The 25,146-nt window shown below is 37.9% G+C and overlaps 1 pseudogene; it reads left to right on the top strand.

Moving 5' to 3' along the window:
• Window positions 1-2,781: 2,781 nt before the first annotated feature.
• Window positions 2,782-24,668, top strand: LOC120288916 (annotated as a pseudogene).
• The last annotated feature ends 478 nt before the right edge of the window (window positions 24,669-25,146 follow it).

The raw sequence follows: 25,146 nt of genomic DNA, 5'->3' as shown, positions 1-25,146 counted from the left end.
GAAATTTTCGAAAATTTTAATTTTTAAATTTCTATCTTAAATTACACCAAACATATTATGTAATTTTCCATAATTCGGATGATATTATGAGTTTTTCTAATCTCATGTTATCATGTTTTACCCCAATTGGAATCCAAATAGCTTTAATAGTAGAATTTGGACCATAAGTTTTATGACTTGTTTATACCACAAACAAGAGTTTGTACTTCTCTCGATTTTCTTACCGTGTTTTAACAAAACCAAGATTAATTCGAAAAGCAGAAGTGATTCGTTAAATGGGTACTCTTATTATTATTATTTTTTTCAAAAGAAGGGAAAATTACTTTGGGGGCGACAACATAAGCTTAAATCACGCATTTGCTCAAAGCAAACTTCGCTGCCTCGTGGTCCATACTCCATAATGGACCGAATGAATCACCCCAAGAGCGGATAAGCATCTCTGCTTTATTGAAAACAGGTCATATTCACTCAGTCCCCCAGGCATCGAGTTCAAGAAGACCTTTTCACCCACGTCCCAATATTATATTAAAAAAACAAGAAAAAAGAAAGAAAGAAAGAAGAAGAAGAGAAAATTAAAAAAAAAAAAAAAGAAATTGCAGAAAAAAAAAAAAAAAAAAGAAAAAAAAGAGGAGCAGGAAGCAGCTGAAATCGACAAGCTTTATTATATTGATGCCTCATTTGCCTCCCTACTGCATAATCAAACGGACATAATCAAGCCCAGCATCTCTCTCCCTTCTTTCCTTTTTCTTTATTTATAAATATTCCGATTCAACCGGGGACAGCACGCAATCATCGTATTCCAACTCCTTTACCTTCTCCTGCACCTGCGGCATCTCCGCTCTTGCTCCCTCCCAGATCTCTCCTCCTCCGCCGCTGCTCGATCCCCGCTCCCACCCACCCACCCACCCACCGATCGTCGCCGGCGACGGACCGCCGCCACCACCATGGATGAGGAGTACGACGTCATCGTGCCGGGACCGGCCTCAAGGAGTGCATCCTCTCCGGCCTCCTCTCCGTCGACGGCCTCAGGTCCCTCCTCCTTCTCCCGTCGTTTCCTCGCTCGATCGGTCGGTTGCGATTCGATCCCCTGCCTCCGATGCGCGAATCCTCTCGAGGGTCGCGCGAGATTTCGCCCCGCGTCGTTGGATTTGTGGAAGTTTCCTTCTTTTTTTTTCAATTTTTTTTTTGGGGTTGACGATGCGGTGAGGATCTGCGCTCTGACTTCGGGGGCTTTTTGAGTCGGTGATCGTTTGGATTGGGGAGTCGGTTGATCATGTTTTCGAATTTAGGAGGCGGTGGAAATCGATGCCGAGGAGATCGCGATTGGGGCTTTGGGTTGCTTGTGTTCGATTAGTGTTGGGACGGACGAGCGAGGCTCTTGAAACAAGGAAATCTAGCTTTGCTAGCGGGTTTGCGTGAGGATGGCAATGCTAATTTTTTGCTTTAGTGGTTTTAAGCTGCCGATGAGCTCGATTGAAATTGTAAAGATTTAATTTTTTTCATATGGTGATCGGTAGAGATTGACATGGATGCGTCTAGTTTTCGCTGTGTTTGATCTCAAATTCAGGTGGCAGCTTCGTGATAATTGAATCGGGCCAGTCTCGAGTATGTTGATTACATGTAATTATTTGAATGGTCTAAGCTTTGGGGACAGTGGAGGTGGAATAGTACATTGTCTTGTCCGATTGACTTGTCACCATGCCTTTTATGGAGACGGACGCACTTATCTTTTCATCTTGTTGGATAGAGAGGAGGATTGACAAAAAGTTCCTTGAAACTTAGACCACTGCACCACACCACATAGTATGTCAAATCAAGAAGATTGGCCCTTCAGCATTTGGCTGTTTCCATGAGTTTCATGCCAAAAATTTTAGGTAGCTCCCTCCAAAAGTTGCTCTAACAGGACATACGCCAGTCCTTAGACACTTAAGAGGCGTTTTGTGGCTATACCTCTCAGACTCTTTGGTCTCTAAGTTGAGTCCGATATGTGATCCTATGAATCCAGTAAGATCTTGAGTCCTGGGGTAAGAATACCTCTGTATGCCATAGCTCTGGCCTGAGCTAATAGGACAGCAGAAAACTTTGGTGGGTTGACCTCAATGGTCGTACACCCTTCTACCATTCTGGTATTGGCAAGTAGACTACATTTGGCAGCTCTCATGTCACTCTGCTTTTGCAGCTGGCCGAAAACTTTTCGTGGAAAATCACATTAATGGAAGTATATAAACTTGTAAACAAGGCGTTGTGGGACATTTGAACATAACTTTCACCATGTTTGCCTTGTTATGTGTGACTCCTAACAGCACACCTTTTAAGTGAGGACACCACACAGGATACTAACAAATGAATTTGGACAGAATGATCTAAGGTTTTTCTGTAGCTTTTTGGCATACATTGTATTTTGGGTTAGTGTGATGTAAGTTAGAGGGCGTTTCCTTGTAGGGATAGGACATTTGAATTGAGCATGTTTGTATTTGCTGTTAACCCTAAAAACAGCTCTATAAATTTTAGCAGTTTTGCTAAATGATTGTATGTGCTCATGCATTTGTGCATAACTCCTTACACAAACAAAAATAGCATTTAGGCACTGCCAGATGATAGTGAGTTTGTGCTATTTCTTCCTTTCAACTTTACAGAAAGGAAAAGAAAAGCGTGGTTTGACTTCTACCTCTATTTTCAAGAAAGCTTCTGAACTTAGTTGTTATTTTTCCGTTACTTGAGTTTATATTCGGGAACTAGAAATAGTTCAAATGCTTAACTCATTCATAAGGCGGTTGCAGGACACGGATGGAATTTCTGAGGAATATATCTTCTCTCGCTAAGCAACAATCTTTTGGTAGAGCTGGATTGATGGCCCTATCTGAATGCATTGCTTCAGCCGCTCGTAGAATTGTAGTGGGTGAAAATGGTTTCCTTGACAAGGATCGAGTGGAACACTCTGAAGAGGATTTGCCTCACTCTGATGGAGCAGACATTCTGGATGTTCTGAGATATGTTGCTGAAAGCTGCAAACAACATTTTAATCCGAATTATCGTCTTCAAGGTCCTCAATTGTTCAAATTAGTATAGTATGTTGAACAGTTTTGACTCTAGGAATCTAACAAGTAAGTTCTGTTAACTCAGTTTGTGGGAAGATACTCGAAGCTGCTGCCTCAGTGGTGTGTTCCGGTGCTGTGCCTCTCGAGATGCTTCTACACTTTATTTCTACGTTTCCTCGGGAGTTCATTGATATTGGTGGTAAGTTGTATTGCACAGGCTGTGTTCTTTCCCTTGCTACATGTTGCTTTAGTCTGGGGTTTCCACTAATGGCTGAACACATCCATGTTCGGTTGGATCTGAAAATAGCATATACATATACAGGTGGTGTTAGTTACTTGGTCGTCATCAAGTTGCCTTATCCAATGAGTTGGATATAAATCAATAGCAAATGCCTCCAGACAATAACTGGGATATAAATAAACAGTAAATGGCTCCGGGGGTGAACATTGAAAAATAGTAATTATTTTTAGTGTGGATAATCTAGTAGCTTTAGAGACCATATTGAGACAATAAGACACGGCCTTCTAAGAAAGAAATATTAAGTAGTTAGTTGATGATCCATGTGGAATTAACAGTTATTTTATTTTCTGTAAGTTAATTGTCTAAGAAAAGAAGTAGAGATACAAGTTATTTGTGTGTGATGCATATGTAGATGCATATATTGTCTAAATACCCATTCAAATTATGCGGGAGTACTCTTAAGTAGTTTTCCTTAAAATTCAATTTTTAATGCTAACCATAGATGTACATAAAACTCTCTCTCTCTCTCTCTCTCTCTCTCTCTCACACACAGGTCCATTGCACATGAAAATAAAAGAATGGCTATTGGGTTCTCCTAAGACAAAGATTTTAGATAGTCTTCTAGACTTCCCTAGAAGATTCATAAATTCTTGTCATTCTCTTGGTACTGCATTTACTTGTGATGATGAGGAACTTGCTGCCTGGGAATATGAAGCAAGACGGTGGGCTATGGTGCTTTTTCTCGTTGCAAACAATGAAAATCAGTTGGAGTCAGTATTAATGGTATGCCATATATTGCTGCTGCTATTGGATTCTAATGTTCTTTTGGTAATTTTTATCAGTACTCGTGTAATTGCCATATGTTACTTTTGCTAGCTGCTATCACTTTCTTATCGACTTACTTCCTGGTTGAATGATTTATGCCATACATTATCTTCTGCAGAATAGATGTGCTTTTGCATTGTCATGTTGCTCAGCTTTTGCGCTGATTGTTTTACTTATTTTGATGATATACTCACAGGCAATATTCTGACGAGGTTTTGCATTTATACGTAATGATATTGTAGTTTCGATATATATCATAGACTATTCTACTGCCAGTCAGTTACTGTTTTGATCATTTTGCATAACCAGTTCCTAATATTTACTTTTTTGGGTTTTGCAGTTCATCAAAACTCATGGTATTGACATATGTAACCAAAGCAATAATTCCAATTGGCTAGCTCTGAAGTATCTCATCCTTCTATTAAGCTTGGTTCTGGAGCTTCAGGAGTTGCAGGGAAAAACTGCTGAATTCAGCAGCAATTTTGGAGTAAAATCTACTCCTGTCCCTCTTGATACAGCGGGTCCATTGAATAATAGACAGACTTTGGAGGAATATAAAAAGTTTCTCTGCTTTTTCCTTTCTATTCTGGTACTATTTCTGATTAAAATTCGATAGATATTTTTGATTAAATAAGTCATTATGGTTCTATGATTCAAAGTATCATTTTCTACTCAATCCCTTTGAATTCCATATTTGAAGTTGTGATGGGATTTATTTATTAAAAAGAATTGATTCCATACGTATCTTATGTGTGCATAGTTGCCATATTGGATTGGAATAAGATTTTGGATTCATCTAAATTGATTAACTGCGTGCATTATGTTGTTGCTGGCAAATACCACTATGTTGGGTTTTGGATCTTTCAAATCATTCTTATCGGAGATTTGGCCATTTTGGTGTGATCCATCGATAAAAAGATTCATTCTTTTAATAAAAAAAGGAGGTAGAACCAATAAAGATTTCTTTTTCGATTCACTCCTGGAGTTAAATATCTTATTCAAGAACTGTTTTTGACCCAATACATCAGAATCCATAGAAATGGAAAATCCCTTATGATACACCAGATTTGGCTTACTTATTGATAGAGTGAATTGATCAGTCATTTCTTGAGATTTCTGTTCTGATTCATAAACGTGTTGTAACACGTATCCTCCTGCTCTGATCTTGTATTATGAAGCAATGGCACAATACTGTTTTAGTTTCTTCGCCTTTGTGATAGATTCATAAATGATGGTGCTACAACTGAGACATTTTCTTCTTGTCATGCAGGAGGATTTGGTTGCATATGCTAAGGTGTCTTGTTCAATATTCTGGTCTAGCTGTGAGGTAGCGGACAAGGACCTGCCTGGTTCTGTGCGGGGAAAGCTTGGAGGTCTAGTCAACGCCGCTTGTCGTCTTCCATCACTACTGCAGTGCTGCAGGCTGTATAATCCTTTGCTCTCTTGAGTAACATTTGTTTTACAGTGTAACTAACTCTAGTAATCCATGCACTATTACTAATATATGTGGAGATTTAACTCTTCAATGCAATCTAACTATGACTGTGCTAGAGTACATGAGAATATTTTCGAAGTTTTAACTTAAAAACTGGTGTGCCTTTTACTAAAGAAGCACTCTCTGTCCTAATAGTTGTGAGAGTTTTCATGGAGGTACCTTTCTCACATTTTCTGTTTTGTATCTTTTCTTGTTTAACAGATAACATCTGTCAAGGCTGTTGCTTCTATCTCTTTGTGGTGTGCACAGATGAGGACTGAGGCTTCACTAAATATTTGTCTTGACTTTCTGTGGGATTTTTGCGGAGAACTTTATCAGCTTCAGCTTGTAATTCAATGGTATAAATTAAATTACTTGGTTTTTCTGCTTTTAAAGCGTATATCCACAATATTCTACCTCTGTATCTGTCTGTACCTGCTTCAACATTACTGATACAATTTCCCCAGTATAGACTGGGGCAGAACTCTCTATTGCAGCTTATGAAGCCTTAGCTTCTGCCCTCAGAACATTGGTGTCGGCTTTCTCTCCCCATATACTAAATATAATCTGGAGAAAGGATTTGACTCATGTACAGCTTTCTGAAGAGGAACAGCTTTTAGATTCCTTGGTTATTACTTTTCTACACAAGATAAATACAATTCTTGCTGTGGGATTTCTGACACGAACACGACGGGCAGTTTTGATAAATTGGAAGGTGAAGTTTTTCATCAATGAAGTGACATTTTCTTATTAGTACTTAGAGTTTATTAATAAAGGTGGACAAAAGGATGTAGATCACACATAAGAGTAGCTTAAAATGGCCACACCATGCCTTTTTTTTTTTTTTTTTGGCTTTTGCAGATTTGGACATAATATTACATCCAAGTGAAAGTAGTGATAAGCAGTGAAACATTTTAATATTTATTTCTCGCCTTATATGTCTATGTAGTCAGATAGCTCTTCGCTGGTGCATTCCTTAAGTTTGGTTCTACTGCTACATTTTTAGGATTTTACATGCTGCCAAGGGTTTAACATTTGATGTTCTATAATTGCTGACAATTTCAAAGTGAAAGTTTAATAAGTCTATCGAAAAAAAGTTTAATACTGATGGATTTCTTATTGATTTAGTGGCGGTGCCTAGAATCTCTGTTGTCAATGCCTTGTAATGCTTGTAAGGATGGAGTTCAAGTAAAAGGACAGGAATGTTTCTTCTCAGATGATGCACTCAGACAGATACTTGTTGACCTTGTTGAAAGGTAATTATCTAGAGTTTCTTGGCTATTGCCATAATGAGCTTTAAGCATAGGTATATGTGTTGCTTTGATTCTTTGAACACACATGTCATAGGAAAATTGAAGTAGACTAGGCATATCTGAAGCTAATTCTAATATGGTAAATTGAGAAAGGGAAAAGGAAACAAAAGTTTTCAGTTGGTTTAATCGCTTCTTCTCGTTCTCTTCCTATGTTTTTCCAGACATCCTGGTCTTGGACTAAGCAGGCTTGGAAAGTCTTATATGACTGACATTTTCTTAACCTAAAATTTCATGTTTTTCTTTCTATTATCCCACTATTAACAAATAATATACACACATGTTAATTCCAAAGCTAGTTGTTGATTGATAATTTCTTTATAGTGGAGTGTCATCCACAGCTTCTCACCGGTTAGACCTTTTAAATTAATTGACATGAATCTGTGGTTATGGCAATTGCGAACTCAAAATGAGATGGTTATGTCCCTTTTACGTTGTTCGTAACTCGGGATAGAAGTTTATATGATGAATCTTTTCTGAACTTTATTTTTCCTTTTCATTTATTGAACCCTCTAAATGATCTTGCAGTCTTGAAAATGCTGCTGAAGATTCTGTTCTACCAATGCTAAGGTCACTCAGACTGGTTTTGGGGTTGTTTGCTTCCAGTAGATTGGATTCAGCTGTTTCCCCATCTGTTGGTGTGGATACCCAGGTTCCAGTTCTTGAACTTTTGCAGCAAGTTAGCTATAGTTGTTATAATTTTGGTTTGAATTATCGTGTTCAGTGATTTAGAGTTAGTTTGCTGTTTAATTCGAAAGCTTTTTCTAGGTCCTATTGTGTTTGCTGAAATATAAGTACTTTTGGCCTTTTTTTCCACCGAAAAGACATTACCTGCTGTAAAGCCTTTCTGTTAGATCAATACTGGAAAAACACAAACTCTTATGAGCAACTTTTCTGGTATTACTATTGATTTATTTTGATGATTGCCGAGTGTAAGTAATTGAAGTTAATGGTCAAATCGCAACAGATAGTAATGCCTTGTGAGCTCTAGAAAGAATAAGAGAAGATTAATCTGAAATCTATTCTATCCAGAGACCTTTTCGTTTGCTAGGGTTTTACTGTTCATGCTGATGGGTAGATTAAGCTGCGCAGCTCCTAGCCTACCACCATACTTTAGGTTTGCCTGAGTGCGGTCTCCCGCCCCCACCCTCCCTTTTCCTTTTCTTCTGCCACGGCGGGTGCATGTGTGTTGGAGAGAGGAAGGGAAAGAAGAGAAGGAAAGAAAAAAGGGCCACCAAACTTTAGGTTTGCCTGAGTGCGGTCTCCCGCCCCCATCCTCCCTTTTCCTTTTCTTCTGCCATGGCGGGTGCATGTGTTGGAGAGAGGAAGGGAAAGAAGAGAAAAAGAACAAAAAAAAAAGGGGGATCAAGCATCAGATGAATTTCCTTGATTTATTCATTCTTTCATGATTTTCTCTTATTGTGCAGATGATGTGGCAGTTGGTTCGATCTTCATGGGTGTTGCATGTCAACTGCAACAAGAGGAGGGTTGCAGCTATTTCTGCACTTTTATCATCTGTTCTGCATCCTTCTTTGTTCAAGGACGAGAGAATGCATGTGACAGAGAGTGGATGTGGGCCTCTCAAATGGGTCTGTTCTCTCTCTCTCTCTCCCCCCTTCTCCCTTCCCTCCCCTGCATGGTGTGCTTCTTGCTGCTGATTAATGGTTTTGCTATGGCCCTTGCATTTTACCAGTTTGTGGAAATGGTTCTCGAGGAAGGCACGAAAAGTCCACGGACAATTCGTCTGGCAGCATTGCATTTAACAGGAGTTTGGCTTTCAAATCCTACAACCTTAAAGTATTACATTAAGGAACTGAAACTTCTAACGCTCCATGGTTCTGGTTTGTCACTCTCTCATGAAGTCTAAGTCTTTTTTTCTTGGGACACATTCATGAATCGTGAATCTGTTCAAAATAGCCCTTTGTTTATTTGTATGTGGGGCCAGATATCCTTTTTGACATATGGTTTGTTTTCTTTTTCCCCAGTTGCATTTGACGAGGATTTTGAATCTGAAATGACTGAGAATAACGATGCCAAGCTTGAAGTTTCCTTATTGGCAAAGAGTCCTGATGCTGAGTTGACTGAAGTAAGTTGTACACTTTTTGGTGCGGATGAAGAGAGGAGTTAGACCACTGTTTCTTTCATTTCATTAAAAAATCTATGAAAGGGACAGCCGACTTTTGGTCCTCTAACTTATGGTGTTTTTTTTTTTTGGTCCTACAACCTCTCCTTTTGCAATAACGCCCTTAATTTGCAGGGTTTTACAATAAAGTCCTTACACCGATGCTGTTAATACGCTGAAGTGGCTGGCATATATATATATATATATATATATATATATATATATTTTGAAAGAAACTAGGATTTGACTGGCTAGCTGGCTGCTAACATGAAGATTTATCAAAAGAAATTACTTTTACTTCATATCTGGTTGTGCTTTAAGTGGTTGAATTGCATAAAATCAGCAATCTAAACTCTGAAAATTATGATGGAATGGATGGTGAAGGCGTCATTTGTTTGCCTTGCAATGCCAGGTATGAACACTTATCTGGAAAATTTCGTTGTCCTTTTAGGCTTTTATAAATACAGAATTGTATGCTCGTGTTTCTGTTGCTGTCCTCTTCTGCAAACTCGCTGACATGGCCGAAAAGATTGGATCTACTGAGGACAATACCAATTGTCATGCTGCTCTCGATGCTGGCAAATTATTTCTGCTAGAGCTCCTTGATGCAGTGGTATTAATTACTTTTTAAGCCTCCTAAGTTGTTGCTTTGCCTTCGCTACTTCTTAATGGACAGCATTTGTCCTGATTGTTCTCAATAAAGTTGGAACTGTGACTTTTTCAACCATTTTTCCCCATCAGTTTTTAATTCCACTGGCATAATTTCACAATGACTGTTCAACTTGACAACGCCATATATCAGACTTCATTCAAGCAATCAATTGTTCTTTCTTAATTCTGCTATATACCTGCCAGTAGGTTACAGCTCATGGATCTCTGTTCATTTACTTTGGTTCCATTGGTAGAAAATGTCTAGCTCATGTAAACTTTTTAGTAGTTTTTCTTTACCAAGTTATGATACTTCTTATCTTTATCAGACGGTAATACTGGTGTTCCCTTTCTCTTTAAACTTGTCACAGTGGTGTGTACATCTAGTGCCTCCTGGTACTTGGTGTGCGTGTCCACATGGGTGAGTGCACACCTAGTGCACAAACTTGTAGATGTGTGTTCATGAGCATCTAGATATAGATCCCCACAGGTCTATATATACAGTTCTCTACTATTATGCTCGTGTGGTGTAGACATTTGCTCTAGATTGATAAATTTAAATTTAGATAGATTGAGATGTAGATATCACTAATGTGCAGAGTCTCTATAGAGATAGACAATTTGTTAGATGGATAGATGGAGATACAAACACATAAAATAAAACACGTCCATGTACATGCGAGAATTCGGCTAGTGCCTTGGTTTGGTGCTTATTAATGCAGAGACCACTTTCCAATCCCATAGCAATTGAATTCTCAGATCAGTATACTGTTCTTCCCATTCAGGATTTATACGGTAGCTGCAACTATGGAATCATAGTAATTGTGGGAAATTCTCTTTGGTTTTTTCTCCACAAGTATTTGTAGACTTCAAACTTCATACCGTTCAAGAATGCCTGCTTTGGGAAGTAGTATTAACTAAGTATAACTTATGTATTATTGTGTCTTCTATTAGTGACTATTGACAATAGTCTTTTTTTCCTCATTCAATTCAGACATTCTTTTGCTTATATTATACTTTCCAAAACCTCGCATTCATTTTGCTGCTTTCTGTATAGGTGAACGACAAGGATCTTGCAAAGGAGCTGTATAAGAAGTATAGTGCGGTGTGCTTTGCCATCCCTTTCTCTTGTTTCAGAAAAACATTAGCTGTGGAAATCTGCTGATTTAAGAATCTTAAGCTAATAGCCATCTAAAAAATTTTGATAAGAAAATTGGAGTTTTACTACTGGCATTACTATTGCTGCTTTCATTCGAGGAGGTACTTATGTTGCAAGTCAGAAACATATTTAAAAGGTTTCTTTATAATCGTGCTCAGCAACCTTTTCATAGTTGTCAAGAAGTACTGTTGATTAGTTATTCTCCTTTTGCATCTAGTGGCGAACGAAAGACTTGCATTCCATGTGATCTGGATCATGTTGATTAATTTGGATTTTTCCTCTTATTTTGACCCTTGGTTTTTCTGAGCAGATTCATAGACGCAAAATACGTGCTTGGCAGATGATATGTGCCTTGACTAGATTTGTCAGTCAAGATATAGTGGGGCAAGTTACAGGAAGTTTGCACATATGCCTATATGTAAGTACATGTCCGTGTAGTGGTAATGTTAGAAAGTCTGATATGCATGTCTCATAGCACTTGGCCAATTGTGTTGACTTAAAGCCCTTTTATCATTATTCCCATCCTATGTGTTGTTGCCAGCTAGTAGTGGCCAGCTAAATAGAAGCAACCCATACTACTATACTCAAACTCTTCTTTTTTGATTCAAGTCTGTGCTTTACAACAATACATTTTTTGCTCATTTCCCTGTTCAACTCGTCCACACAAGTTTGGTGTATGAAATATATCGGTACTCGGGTACTAGTTGATGAATCACTTGACAACTCCTGAACTATGGCAACCAAGTCTTCTTCCACTAAATATATTGTTTAGGTGTTTCTTTTTTCTTTTTTTTTAAAGTAAAACGCATGCTTCTCTGTTCAAGTGCCAATTGAACATGCAAAACTGCTTCATTTTCTTCTGTACAATTGGAAACTATCCTTAAAGAGTTCGCTTTGTTCTATTTTCTCACCTAAGATAATATTCATTAAAAAGAATATGTTTTAGTACAAAAGTCTCTAAATTTTAATGAATACTCTTTGCTGAACTCTCTGCATATTATCTGTTGGCTAGACCATGAATAGGTCAACCTGCCTGCCTACTACCTGAGCCAAGTACTGCGGCTTGTCTCCTTATTCTTGAGCAATCATTTACCCATTAGAAATAGATTTCTTAACTCCTGGGAGGAGAAATAAGCAGCAACCAATGATCGGAGAATTTTGGTTTCCCACTTCTTCAACCTGTACGTCAGAAATCAAGTCCTCTTGCATCTGCATCTGTATTGTGTCTCTTACACTTATTCTTGTTGTTGTTCCAGAGTTCAAGAGTGATCTGTTCTTATTTCTTGCAGTGTAACAATCTACCTGCGGTTCGCCAGTACCTAGAGACATTTGCTATTAATGTTTACCTGAAGTTCCCATCCCTGGTGAGGACCTTTTACTGGTCTTAATTAAATTTTTTTACGAATTTCACATGTAAGGTTTTTTTGTTTGTTTTTGGCTGAGTGAAAATCATTTTTTTCATGATAGTGATATTGGATATTGTTTGCTATATACTTCAGCTCAGATACTGAAATTTTCTTCCTGATCGAATGTCTTTAATAATATAATTTCACCAGAGGAAAGGAGGGGGGTGTTTGAATTTGAAGACGACCTCGACTTTATTGTTAGGAGAAATATCTTCTACTAACATGACCACCTTGTAATGCTATTTTGATGTTGCTTGTTGGCCTCTTACTCTTTCTAGCTCCATGTGTCTTTCCAATTTATTACCAAAAAGTGAACCAATGGCCACTTGTTAATAGGATTACACATTTATATCAAATTTCCGAAGATGTGGTTTTGTGGTACTGGCCTTGTGTATACCAACTTGCGCATAAAATAAGTAATAGAAAAATTACATGCTCCGTGAACATTCAACTGCATTCTGTTGAGAAATAAGAGATATGCATGGGTTGAAGATAAATATCTTGGAAAGTCTATGTACATTTGATCCTCTAGTGGTTCTTTTCTTTCTGTGGGCTTGCTTTTAGGCCAAAGATTAAAGAACCCTCTATTGATAGTGGCACTGGAAGTCAATTAAATGAACCATTACTTTGTGTTCTGGAGGTGCATTGGAGACTGAGTTTAAATTTTATGTCAGAAGTGAAAGATTGATGTGGCTATTGATAAGTTGACTGGGAGCATTACTTTAAATTTATCATCGAAACCTAGTACAAAGTCTATTTTGCAACACTTTGTATTGTCGCAACTTTTCTCTTGCATTTTAGTTTAAGAGCCTCTGGTGGCTACAATCTTCTTTGCTTTTGCACATACAAGTCAGTTCTATGTACACAGCTATCTTAAAATTGGTACTTGTACCTAATTACAGGTGAGGGAGCAATTGGTTCCTATTTTACGAGACCACAATGCAAGGCCTCAGGTAAATTATGTGATATGATGTTTTATAGTGAGAATATGGTAACACTGATTGACAATACACCTTCAATGTCACAGAAGCGACTCACTTATCTTTAACCTTTGGTGGCATCATATTAAATAAAGTTAGCTGAAATAGTTTCTTTAGAACTTTCTTCTCTTAGTGTATTGTGGTTTTATTAAGTTTGCATTCTAGTAGTTTGTATTATATTTGCTCATCTATATGTCTGAAAGTGATCCACCCTTCTTAGAAATGCTGCATTTTTGTATTTCCTTTTGCTCCCTTCATTGTTTGTATAAAAAGAGCAAAGAGCAATGCATGTTCTGTGGTGCATCTTTCATCTAATAATATCCCTTTATGTTAATTTCATAATCTGAAGAAATCACTGCCACTTGCAGTGAAAATTTTAATGAGATGGGATATTTAGATAATACTGACAGAAGAGTTGAGAATTGCTTGTTGATTTCCATAAAGCTAGCAAAGGATGAAGATTACTTTTAAACATATGCAGAAGTTGAGCACTTGATGAAGATTATTCTACAGCTGGGGCAAAGCAAATGCTGATAGTTCTTTTGAAATTAGCTTTTTGCCCATGAATTAGATTATTCAATCTTGAGTGGAAGATCAAATTAAGTCAGAAAGCAGCAAGGCATTAGTGCTGATACAACAACATTGGAATGTATTAGGAAATCTTCTACAGAAATTCTCACGATTATATTACGTGATTATATTACGTGATGACAACTAATGATTTGTTTTCTTCTTGATTGCTGTAAATTAGATATTGATAGATATTAGAAGAGCCAACAGGATCTTTATCTATAGGTTTCTTACCTAATTTAGATTCTCTGTTCATGTATTTATACTATTGTAATCACTCTATGAGAGATAAGAAAACAGATTCTTTTCTTCATGGTATCGAGCTTAAAGGTCTTTCATCTATTCACCTCGAGTAATTTTTTTTTTTTTCTTGTCCCATCACTATGTCGGACTTTAATCATCAAACCACTCAATCTAACCCTCCATCACTTCTTACAAATCCACCGACTCATCCCCACCAGATCACTTCCATAAAGCTGAATGGTGATAATTTTTTGGTGGTCTCAATCCGTTCGAATGTATATACGGAGGTAGAGGAAAAAAGTGGCTATCTCGACCGAGATAATGCAGAACCAGCGAGATGACCCCACTTGGGCTATGCGGGATGCAGAGAATTCAAAGCATTATGACGTGACCAACTCCCATGGAAGAAGATATTGGTGCAAATTATTCGGGGCTATTATACCGCAAAGGAATGGGATGCGGTGTGTGAGATGTATTCCAGATTTGGGTAATCAATCTCAAATCTCTGAGCACCTTTGAAGCTGGGGAAGATGCGACAAGGGAGAGGAAAGCATGTCACAAAATACTTTCACTCCTTGAAACGTTTGTGGCAGGTGGATGTATTCAATGATCATGAGTGGATGTGTATTGAAGATGGTAATCGCCAAGAAAATTGAAGCAGCAACGCATTTATGCTTTCAAAGGAGCTTAGAGATGAGTTTGATGAATGCACGGGGCAGAATACTTGGGAAGCAGCCTCTTCCACCTATCAAGAGGTCTTCTCGAGTTCTGGAGAGAAGAAAGTAGACGGGAATAATGCTGGGCAAGTGGTTATCAGGCGAAAGGATGGGATGATTGGAAGGTTCAGCATTAACTATATTTGAAGACAAGAAGGGCCATGTTCCTACAACAATAGTTTCAGGCAAAATATAAACAAGATCCCCATTAACTTGCGAAGATCGGATGGGAAACTCCTCAGATTTGGTGTGATTTTTGCAACAAACCCCGTCTACACGGGAGACCTGTTGGAGGATTCATGGCCGTCCAGCTCTACAACTAGTGAAGCAAGGAGACCAACTTCATTTAGCCGTGATAATAAGTCTTCTCAGCGTATGCCTCCTACTGCCGGCTAATGAGCCCTTTACGCATTCTCTTTCAAAGAAAAGAACAACTAAACCATCTTCCGCAACTACTTCTCAGTCGGGTCCGCATCGGTAATCCTACGCTTCGATTGCCCACTGCTGCAGAAATCTAAATGCCCTCTCTTGTTGTCTGGCAACTGCACTTTGGATCATTGATTCGAAGGGCATCCGATCATATGACTAATCTTCCGTATTTGTTCAAATCCTATATTCCTTGTCCAGCAGCAAAAATTCGGATCGCCCGATGGGAGTTTTTCATCTATTGCGCCAAAGGATTAGTTCCACTTTTACTGAGTCTATTAAACTTCATAATGTACTGCATGTTCCTAAGTTAGCACTGCAGCCTCTTGTCTCGTTAGTAAACTTTCTAAAGAGTCTAATTGCCGTGTTGTCTTTTTTTTTTTTGCTTCCCATTGTGAGTTTCGAGATCAGATCTCGGGAAGACGATTGGCAATGCTAGGATTAGGATGGTCTTTACTATTTTGAAGAGTTTGTCTCTAATAAAAAAGCTCGGGCGCATGGAACTTTTAAGTTCTTCCCACATTCAAGAACAAATAATGGTTTGGCATCGTAGATTAGGCCATCCTAGCTTTAGATATTTGAAACATTTGTTTTCTCATTTGTTCAAAGATGTGGATGTTTCTTCAACTATCATTGTGACAATTGTCTTTTTTCTAAAAGTCATCGTACTCATTATAATCCAAACGATTAGACGTGCATCATCTCCTTTTACTTAATCCCATAGTGATGTTTGGGGTCCTTCACCCATGTCAACAAAAACGGAAAACGATGGTTTGTTACTTTTATAGATGATCATACCCGTTTATGTTGGACATAATTTAATGAGCGAATCTGAAGTTGAGTCATTGTTCAAAAAATTTTATCAAATGGTTATGACTCAATTTCGTACTACTATTAGTATTCTTCGTCTTGATAATGGTACTGAATATTATAACCAATTTGGGGAGTTTTTTGACAGAAAAAGGCATCATTCACCGATCAACTTGCCGAACTACACCCCAACAGCACGGCATTGCTGAACGCAAAATCGCCATCTCCTTGAAGTATCGCGTGCCCTCTGTTTTTCAATGCATGTACCTAAATACTTATGGGGAAGCTGTGCTAACAGCATCTTATCTAATTAATAGGTTGCCTACTCGGGCATTAAATTACACTACTCCCTTAAATTGTTTCAAAAAGTGTACCCACAGCCTTCGTATTTTTCTGATATTCCTCTGAGGTGTTTGCTGCACTACATTTGTCCATCTCCCGATTAGGTGTCGATCTAAATTAGATCCTCGGGCTGAAAAGTGTGTGTTTATAGGTATGCACCTAATCAAAGAGGTTACAAGTGTTACAACCACATACCGGTAAACTCATATCACTACGGATGTAACATTTAATACGAGTCACAACCGTTTTCTAACAAATCTCTTGAGAGAGGGGGAGAATGGCGAAGTTAGTGAAGAGATTAACTCTCCTGTCCTTCCTAATCCTTTGTTTGAATCTTGAAAACACCTCTGCCAAATCTTGATGTGTCAAAGATAGGGGGAGAAAGTTCAAGATCACAATGTGATCAATAAGCCCGAAACTTCAGGTTTATACTAGAAGGAAAACTCTTCAAAATATTGCAGATCGTAACTTTGTCCTGAGCCTCATCCGTCTACAACCCCGAGAGATGATCTCTTTGTCGTCATCAGGTGATCTAGTAGTACTCTTTTTCCCTCCATTCCTATCTTAAATTCTCGATACTAATGCTTCTAATCTTGATATGCCTATAGCTCTTAGAAAAGGAGTTAGATCATGTACTAAGCATCCTATATCAAAACATGTGTCATTCCAAAAGTTATCTCATCATCATAGAGGCATTTGTGTCAACTGGCTCTGCACATATCTATTCCTAGAAATATCCATGAAGCTTTGGAAAAGGATCCAAAGTGGAAGATGGCTGTTGAGTGATGAAATGCTTGCACTTAAGAAGAATGGCACATGGAGTTGGTTGATACACCAGAAGAAAGAAAAAAAAGATCGTTGGCTGTAAATGGGTATTTCTTGTAAAATGTAAACCCGATGGGGGAGTGTTGAGCGGTATAAAGCAAGTTAGTGGCAAAGGGGTTACTCGGACTTATGGAGTAGACTATCAGGAGACTTGCCCCGGTGCTACAAGATAAATTCTTGTTCCGAATTTTACTATCTTTGGCTGCTACATTTGATTGGCCCTACATCAGCTAGACGTGAAGAATGCATTCTTGAATGGTGACTTGGAGAAGAAGTGTTTATGAGTGGCCACAGGGTTTCTGCGGAAACTGAAGGCAAAGTTTGCAGATTAAAAGTCGTTGTATGGACTTAAACAATCTCCAAGAGCGTGGTTTGAACGATTCGGGAAGGTGGTTAAAGATTTGGCTATCACCAAAGTCAAGGAGACCACACTCTATTCTATAAACACTCAAAAGGTAGCGTGCAATTCTAATCGTCTATGTTGATGATATAATATTAACTGACGGTGATGACAAAGCTTGAGTTGAAAAGCTTACAAGGGAAGTTATTGAGGAGTTTGAAGTTAAGGATTTGGGTGCTTTGAAATATTTCTTGGAATAGAATTTGCGAGATCCAAAAAGGGCATTTTTATAAACCAACGCAAATATGTTCTTGATCAGCAAAGAGACAGTCTAGGGATGTAAGCAACAGAGACCCCCGTGGAACCAAATATGAAGCTTGAACTTGCCAAGCTGAAGAAGTAATAGACCGAGAAAGGTATCAAAGGCTTGTTGGTGACTTATTTACTTATCTCATACTCCTGATATATCAAGCTTTTGTAAGAAATATGGTGAGTCAGTTCATGCACTCACCGGTTTCCTCAAGGCATTTTGAAGCGGTATATAGAATTTTACGCTACTTGAAGGGGAAGTCTCCGTTGAGTGGTCTAATGTTTGAAAAACATGGACATCTGAAATGAGGTGTTCTCGATGCAGATTGGGCTGGAAGTACTATGGATAGAGATCTTACTTTGTGCTACTGCACGTTTGTTAGTGGTAATTTAGTCACTGAAGAGTAAAAAACGAGTGTGGTGGCAAGTAGTGCTGAAGCTGAATTTCGATCGCAGCACACATGTGTATGCGAAGTTATGTGGATTAAAGGTATCTTAGATGAACTACAAATTCCAAGTTCCATGCCAATGAAAGTATATTGTGACAATAAGGCAGCAATCGCAATTGCTCATAATCCCGTGTTACATGAACGGACAAAGATGTGGAAGTTGATAAACACTTCATCAAAGAAAAACTTGATAGCGGACTAATTTGTATGTCGTATATTTCAAGTGACGATCGTGATTTCTGACATTCTGACCAAAGGGATTACATAGAAGGCAATTCATTCGTCCTAGTGAACAAGCTGTCTATGGAAGACATCTTCAAGCCATTTGAGGGGGAGTGTTGGAATGTATTAGGAAATCTTCTAGAATTCTCCTCGATTATATTACGTGATTATATTACGTGATATATGTGATGATTGTTTTTTATTCTGATTGCTATAAATTGATATTGATAGATATTAGAGGCAACTTAGGATCTTTATCTATATAGGTTTCTTACCTAATTTAGATTCTCTGTTCATGTATTTATACTCATTGTAATCACTTACGAAAGAGATAAGAAACAGATTCTTTTCTTCAAACACCAACTGGCTTATTTGTCGCAAGACAATGAGCAAACTTATCCATTCATTATCTGGATCAGGATTTCCTTTGTCAAATCACTCATATTTGACCAATGTGTCCCTCTTTCATATGCATATCAAAGGATGCATCGAGCTGTTATTTTCTTTGTTAGTAAAAATCTTATATGTGAAATCAAATTTTACCATAACCTCCTTTTGTCTGAAACTATCAAATAGAACCATATTATCAACTAGAACCTAAACTTTCTAAGGACAATTGTCCCATTAAACAGAAAATTTTAGGATATCTCCCCAAGGATAACAAAAAGGAAAGAAGACGGCAGAATGCTAGGATGACTCTGTGTAAAGGCTTTCCATGGGGCGATAGATGCATAGGGTGAAAGATGGCACTTGTTTGATTTTTAGTAGTCAAAAGTAGGTTTTAATACTCTAATCACCATAACAACATGAAATAATTCTTTCTTTTTTTCCTGGAAAAAGGCTTGGGTTCATTTGTTTTAGGAAAATGAATAATTTGAAAGCATCTGCCAATGCTTAGAAAAAATTAGTCAAGAAAATGTTTTCGTATCAACACAATCTATGCCTAAACATTTACATTGATGATGAAATATTTTGCATTCATTCATTTTTGTAAGTAATAATACAAGCGATCGTTTTTAGGAAAATGTTTTACAAAGCAGTGATTTTGCGCGAAACAAGCGCATTAAGTTTATGAACCTTTTTAACAGCTCTATATATCAGATGGGATGTGTTTTTGGGCATTCTTGCTGCAATTCTCTTTTGATATGAATAAGTCCAAGCCATACATTAGTCAATTAATGCCATCTCATCTATTGCAGGCACTTTCTTCGTATGTTTTTATAGCAGCTAATATCCTTCTACACACATCTAATGATGTTCGACTCAGGCATTTGGAAGATTTACTTCCTCCTACTAATTCCATTGTTGACTCACATCATCACAGTTTACGCGGATTTACTCAGGTGAAGCAGATGAAGTTTTCTTTTATGTTAACCTTACACCTGTTTACATAAAGTGCATGATTGACTTGTTGGAATCTCGACAGTTGTTGGTAATATAAAGTTCTACAAAAGTTGTTTCCTCCTGCTGGTCATGGAGTCTCTGAGTACGTCCCTCTAGAGAGAAAATGCTTTATGGATTTGCAAGAGTACCTGATCAAGAATCAAGATTGGCACGGTATGACATTGCTTTGTACTATGTATTTTTTTTTTCTTTTGAAAATTCAGCTATGGATTTCTATTTGTGATATTTCTAGAGTTGACACAAAAATCTGTCATTATGATTACATGGATTTCATGCTAGGATGAACTCAGTCATATAATATGTTCAGAAGGATAATTTATCTTCAAATGTAATATATGTTGTGAGCTGCTCAATGTAATATTGTTTTGTTGCTTCTTGAAGTTTACGATCATCAATGGAAGGATATCTTGATGCCTATGATCCCAAAGTTTCAGCCTCCTTCTGGAATTGAAGTCAATCGGGTTGAGGTGAGTCTCTTTCTTGAAGTTCATTGATAGAATCTTTCACAGGGTTTCTTGCATAATTAACTGATTCAAATGTATGATAAATGAGTAAAACTTCTTGTATTCACTTGCTTAATCGTAAGTCATAAGTGATTTTACTAAAAGTTAAGGTATCTTGCTTTGTTTGTTGATATAGTTGTGATTGTTTCAGGAACTTGAATTTGAATGTGTTCCTACGTCCCCGTCATGGAGCAAGTGTTGGCTTTTGAATGTAATAATGCGTTTGTACAGCTTTTCTAAAAAGGAAAATCAGGATATTGCATATCTTGTGTCCCGTCCGGCAACTATAGTCATGAAAATATGCAGGATGTCGGGAGATCTGAGATGTTCCATGGCAAAAGATTTAGTTACCCATAAAAAACGAGAGCTACCACGTATTGATGAAGATAGCAACCGTCAGGAAGTATCATCTAGCACCAACAATGAACCTTTTCTTGGCCAGCCACCTGGGGATGCTGCGAACTTCAGAAAAAAAATTTACACTTGCCAAACATGAGAAACAAGACTCTTTGTTGAGCTTGTTCTTGAATGATGAGACGAACAAACTTCTTTCAGTAAAGTCCAAATATAAAAAGGCTGATACTTAAACTCTTGTCATAATGCAACGATATCAAAATGTCGGTATTATTTAAGATATTACTCTTTGGCAGGTTCCTACATTTTGAACATGGAGTCCTAAAGTTTCTTAGCTCATTTGCACATGAAAAGGTGTTGAAAAGGGCGCGAATGATAACCATTCTATTCCAAAAATCAATTTCTAGTTAAGAAATTGACTTTTCTAATTCTATTCCTTGGATGAATTTCTGAGCAAAATACGCGTTTGATCATGATACCGAATTTTCTGTTCCTCAAACCGTAAGTTCGTTTAATAACGACAAAATTTCTCCCTCCCAGTGGCGGTGGGAGGGAGCCAACAGCAAGTGGAAGGGACCGACGGGCTGCAGGGCGATGAGGATCAGGGCAGCCGGTGTCCGGAGACAAAAGCTTCCGGTAGCCGGTGGTTGGCTTCTAGCCACCGATGGCTCCCGCGAGTGGCGTCAGCGAGTGGTAGTGGGCGATCGTCGGGATGGCGGGTGGTGGTGATGAAAGTGAACGATAAGAAAAGTTTTTTATTGTTCCAAAAATAGAAAAGTTAAAAATTTTAACTTCTATTTTCTGTTCAAACTTATTTTTGGAGTAAAAACTTGTTCTAGAAATAGAAAAAGGAAATTGTGTTAGCAAACGGTTTCTATTCTAAACCTACTCTGGAACAGAAAATAGAAAAATAGAATGGTTATTATGCACACCCAAAGTATCCATGTCACTTTTACTAACATAATTTTCTGCGTCTTATATTCATATCATTGCCCTTCACCATATAGGTTAAACTTTTGGATTGGTTTTCCAGACAAAATTATTACATTTAATATGTATCTAGTCTTCCTAAACAGGCAAGAACTTCAAATCTTTTGTTATTGTCCCACACTGTCTTCTTGGTTTGCCTGTTCCTTGAACCTGAGTTTCCATTCTATAATTCCTCTTCCCAATGGACCATCCCAAAGAATGTGATGAAAAGTACGGATTGGAAAATTGTGGTGCCTTCAAGTACTTCACTTGAAGGTGACACTTATTGATGCTTTTCTTCACGGCATCATTATAATGCGAGTTCAACTTTTGTTGCCCTGACAGACAAAACATGTCAACTTTTGCTTTGGATTGCATAATTCCATTTCATCTATTGATTGGAACTTCAGTAACTTGTTCTGTATCTGGCAGAAATGGAGCAAGAGGATCACCTTGTCAATCATATGTTCCGTACACGCATTGAGACCATGGACAAAATCAGAGCTAGCAGACAAAATATCATACTTTAGCATCTTTGCTTGACGCATACAAATCTTGCCAGAGTTGCTTGCGGACATGGAGGTTAGTTATACATGTCAGTGATATAATATCTTCATAATGTTGAATACAGAGGGCTGTTTTCCAGAAGTCATGTTTCCTTAACTGATAAATTTTTGTTCAGGTGTTTAAGGCTTCTGGATTGGCCATTGCAGATACTAATATCATACGTGATAAGCAGTTCCAACTCATCAGGTTTTGACTGTAGTTTGCTACTATCTATTTCACAATTCTGCGAGGGCTGTATTTTAAGTAGGACAGTAAATAAGTTACGTTTGATTGTTTACTAACATCTTTTGATTGTCAGATAAAAGTGAAATGGCATTAGTCATCCCTCTACTCTTGCCCAAAATTCAAAACAATCCATCTACTTTTTTTGTTCCAAAATGGTCTCTGTATATTCTAGAATTCTACTGTTTGTCCTTGTGCCTTTCCGATCGCAGATTTTGCTGATATGCCTTAACGCCCTTAAAATTGCTAACATAGACTTTTTATTGGGGAAAAAAAAAAAGCTGACCAGGTTTTTGTGGACTCGTTGTACTTTTCTAATATTTTTGCATTTGCAAAATTATCCCCCTCACTATCTCTAACCTTGCCTGTGAAAAATTAAGGAACGGAGCTGCATGTCCTTGGCAGCACTAACAGCGCCACTGCTGTTGGCATCTCCTGCCACCACCATGATGGAGTCACCTGAGCACATCAGAGTGGTGATGCCAGATTTTAAGCTTTGCCCTCTGTTTTCTCCATCACAGTGATGGAGTCGCCTGAGCACATCACAGTAGAGAGAAAACTAGTGACATTTCACCTGGATAAACACTCACAATGCATTATGGAAGACTGCTATTCCAAGTTTGCACATGCCCCATGGATAAAAGAACATTATAACTTTATGTCCACTAAATAAAATCAAATGTCTCGTTTATTTTCATTGTTAAGCTTTATTTACACTCAAGAGTATTTGCTCAAAGTGCTTGTACATAGTCAGACCTCTAGAATCTCCAAGCTATAGCACGTTTTACTGGTCCTTTAATTTTTAGTTTGCAACGTGGCTTTTGATCAGTGTCAATCTTCTTATTGTCCTCCACCTCTCATCTTTTAGCACATCTTATGCTAGTCAAATTGATAACTTTTGGCAGGAAAAAAAAAAAAAAAAAAAAAAAAAGCTCTGCATTCGGAAATGGGTTCTGATTGTATTTTTCCCAAATGATACTATTAAATAATGCTCTATACTATGTGCTCCCCAACTTATCTAGTTCTGACTTAAGTCTTGTGTACATCACTAGTCCTAGTGCAGTGCTACCTTCCCCTTTATGTGCCTATAGAGCATAAGAAAAAGGGTTCACCATGCATAGGAAGCCTCAATAGTCATATCAAAATTAGAATGTCACCATGCCATGAAGAATTAAATGAACCTGTCCTTTTTTCCATCCATGGAAGGTAGTCCTTAGATTAGAGTCCAAGAGACCCATGTGGCTGTGGCGTGATTTGTGATTTGGATCATGGTGCATGACACAATTATATATAAGCTTGATGTACATGCTTATCGAGCATCTGTAAAATGTTTCCTGTAAATCATTTCACTATGTGACCATTGTCTTTTCTTTTCAGTGTCACTGCAGAGAAGTGGGTACCTATCATAGAAGTCCCCGTAAGAAGTTTGAAAGGTTTCTTGAACAAGAAAAGCGAGAAGGCTTCTCCATCTTGGGACTAGAACAAACAGCAAATAGTGTCCCTCTCGATCAGTATGCTTTCCCTGCTAACACGGTAAGTTGAAACTGAGGGATTCACTTAAAATTTTCTAGAAAACTAGGACACTGTACAAAGGAAGGAGAAAGCCATTGAATCTTTTTATTAGAAGTCATGAAATTGTATCTTTCTTTAGATCCTGTCACATTGAATACTGAAGAAACTTCTCAGGAAGGGAAAAAGAATATGAAATGAAGGAACAAAGGCTGGATATTGTCACTTGTAGAAGATAGACGAAGTATTTTTTTCTTAACGAAATGAAGATATCTTTTCTTTTTTTTTTTACTTTTGCACTATTAATCCAGTTTTATGTTTTGTAAAGAGATTTTCAGTTTCACAATGCTTATTTGATTATTTCCAGGTCCTTGTCCTCGGCCGTGAAAAGAGGGCATACCAGTGGATATTATTCATATTCTGGACGCTTGCATTGAAATTCCCCAGTTGGGAGTTGTTAGATCACTTAATGTTCACGTTAGTGGCGCCATTGCCCTTTGGGAGTACACTAGACAGCAGAGATCCAAATAGCTTCTCTGTATGTGTGATATGTCCCACAAGTGCACAAAGGTTCTGGACTGGTGCCAGCTCTAATTCAATGTAATGCATGGAGTTTTGCAAATTAGACAACCCAAATTCGCTTTAAGATTTTGTTGTAATTCAATTTGATATCCCGTGTACTTTGGGTTAAAGAGAAGGGAGAGTTGAGTCATGTACACCATTCCAGGAACATTGGCAATGTAAAGGATGGAAGAAAAGGCCAAAAGGCCAACATTTTTATGTAATAACAATTTATTTAAGCCAGGTCGTTTTCTTCTGTGTTTAAGACAGTAATGCAGATTTTAATTGGAATAAATTTTCTATTTCCTTCCCTTCAATCATCTGTGCATGCTCATTCAGGAGAGAGAGAGAGAGAGATTCACTTGGATTGTTTTTGGTAGGGCTTGTGTTTGATTCGGAATAGTTCCGTTCCTTGTCAGGTATCTTTTGTTTAACATAACTATTTAAGTTTATGCACTAGTTCTTTTGATAGTATTAATCTCCTGTTTGTTTCAGCATTCTACTTTGTCCTTTTTGGTTCTCTTTTCCCCATGTTGCGCTACCAAACTGATCATCACAACCCAAGTAATTTTCACAACCAACCACAGTATCCCTATTCCCGG

The sequence above is a fragment of the Eucalyptus grandis genome, chromosome 10, assembly GCF_016545825.1.
Source record: "Eucalyptus grandis isolate ANBG69807.140 chromosome 10, ASM1654582v1, whole genome shotgun sequence".
Lineage (NCBI taxonomy): Eukaryota > Viridiplantae > Streptophyta > Magnoliopsida > Myrtales > Myrtaceae > Eucalyptus > Eucalyptus grandis.
This window is presented reverse-complemented; position numbering and strand designations above follow the sequence as displayed.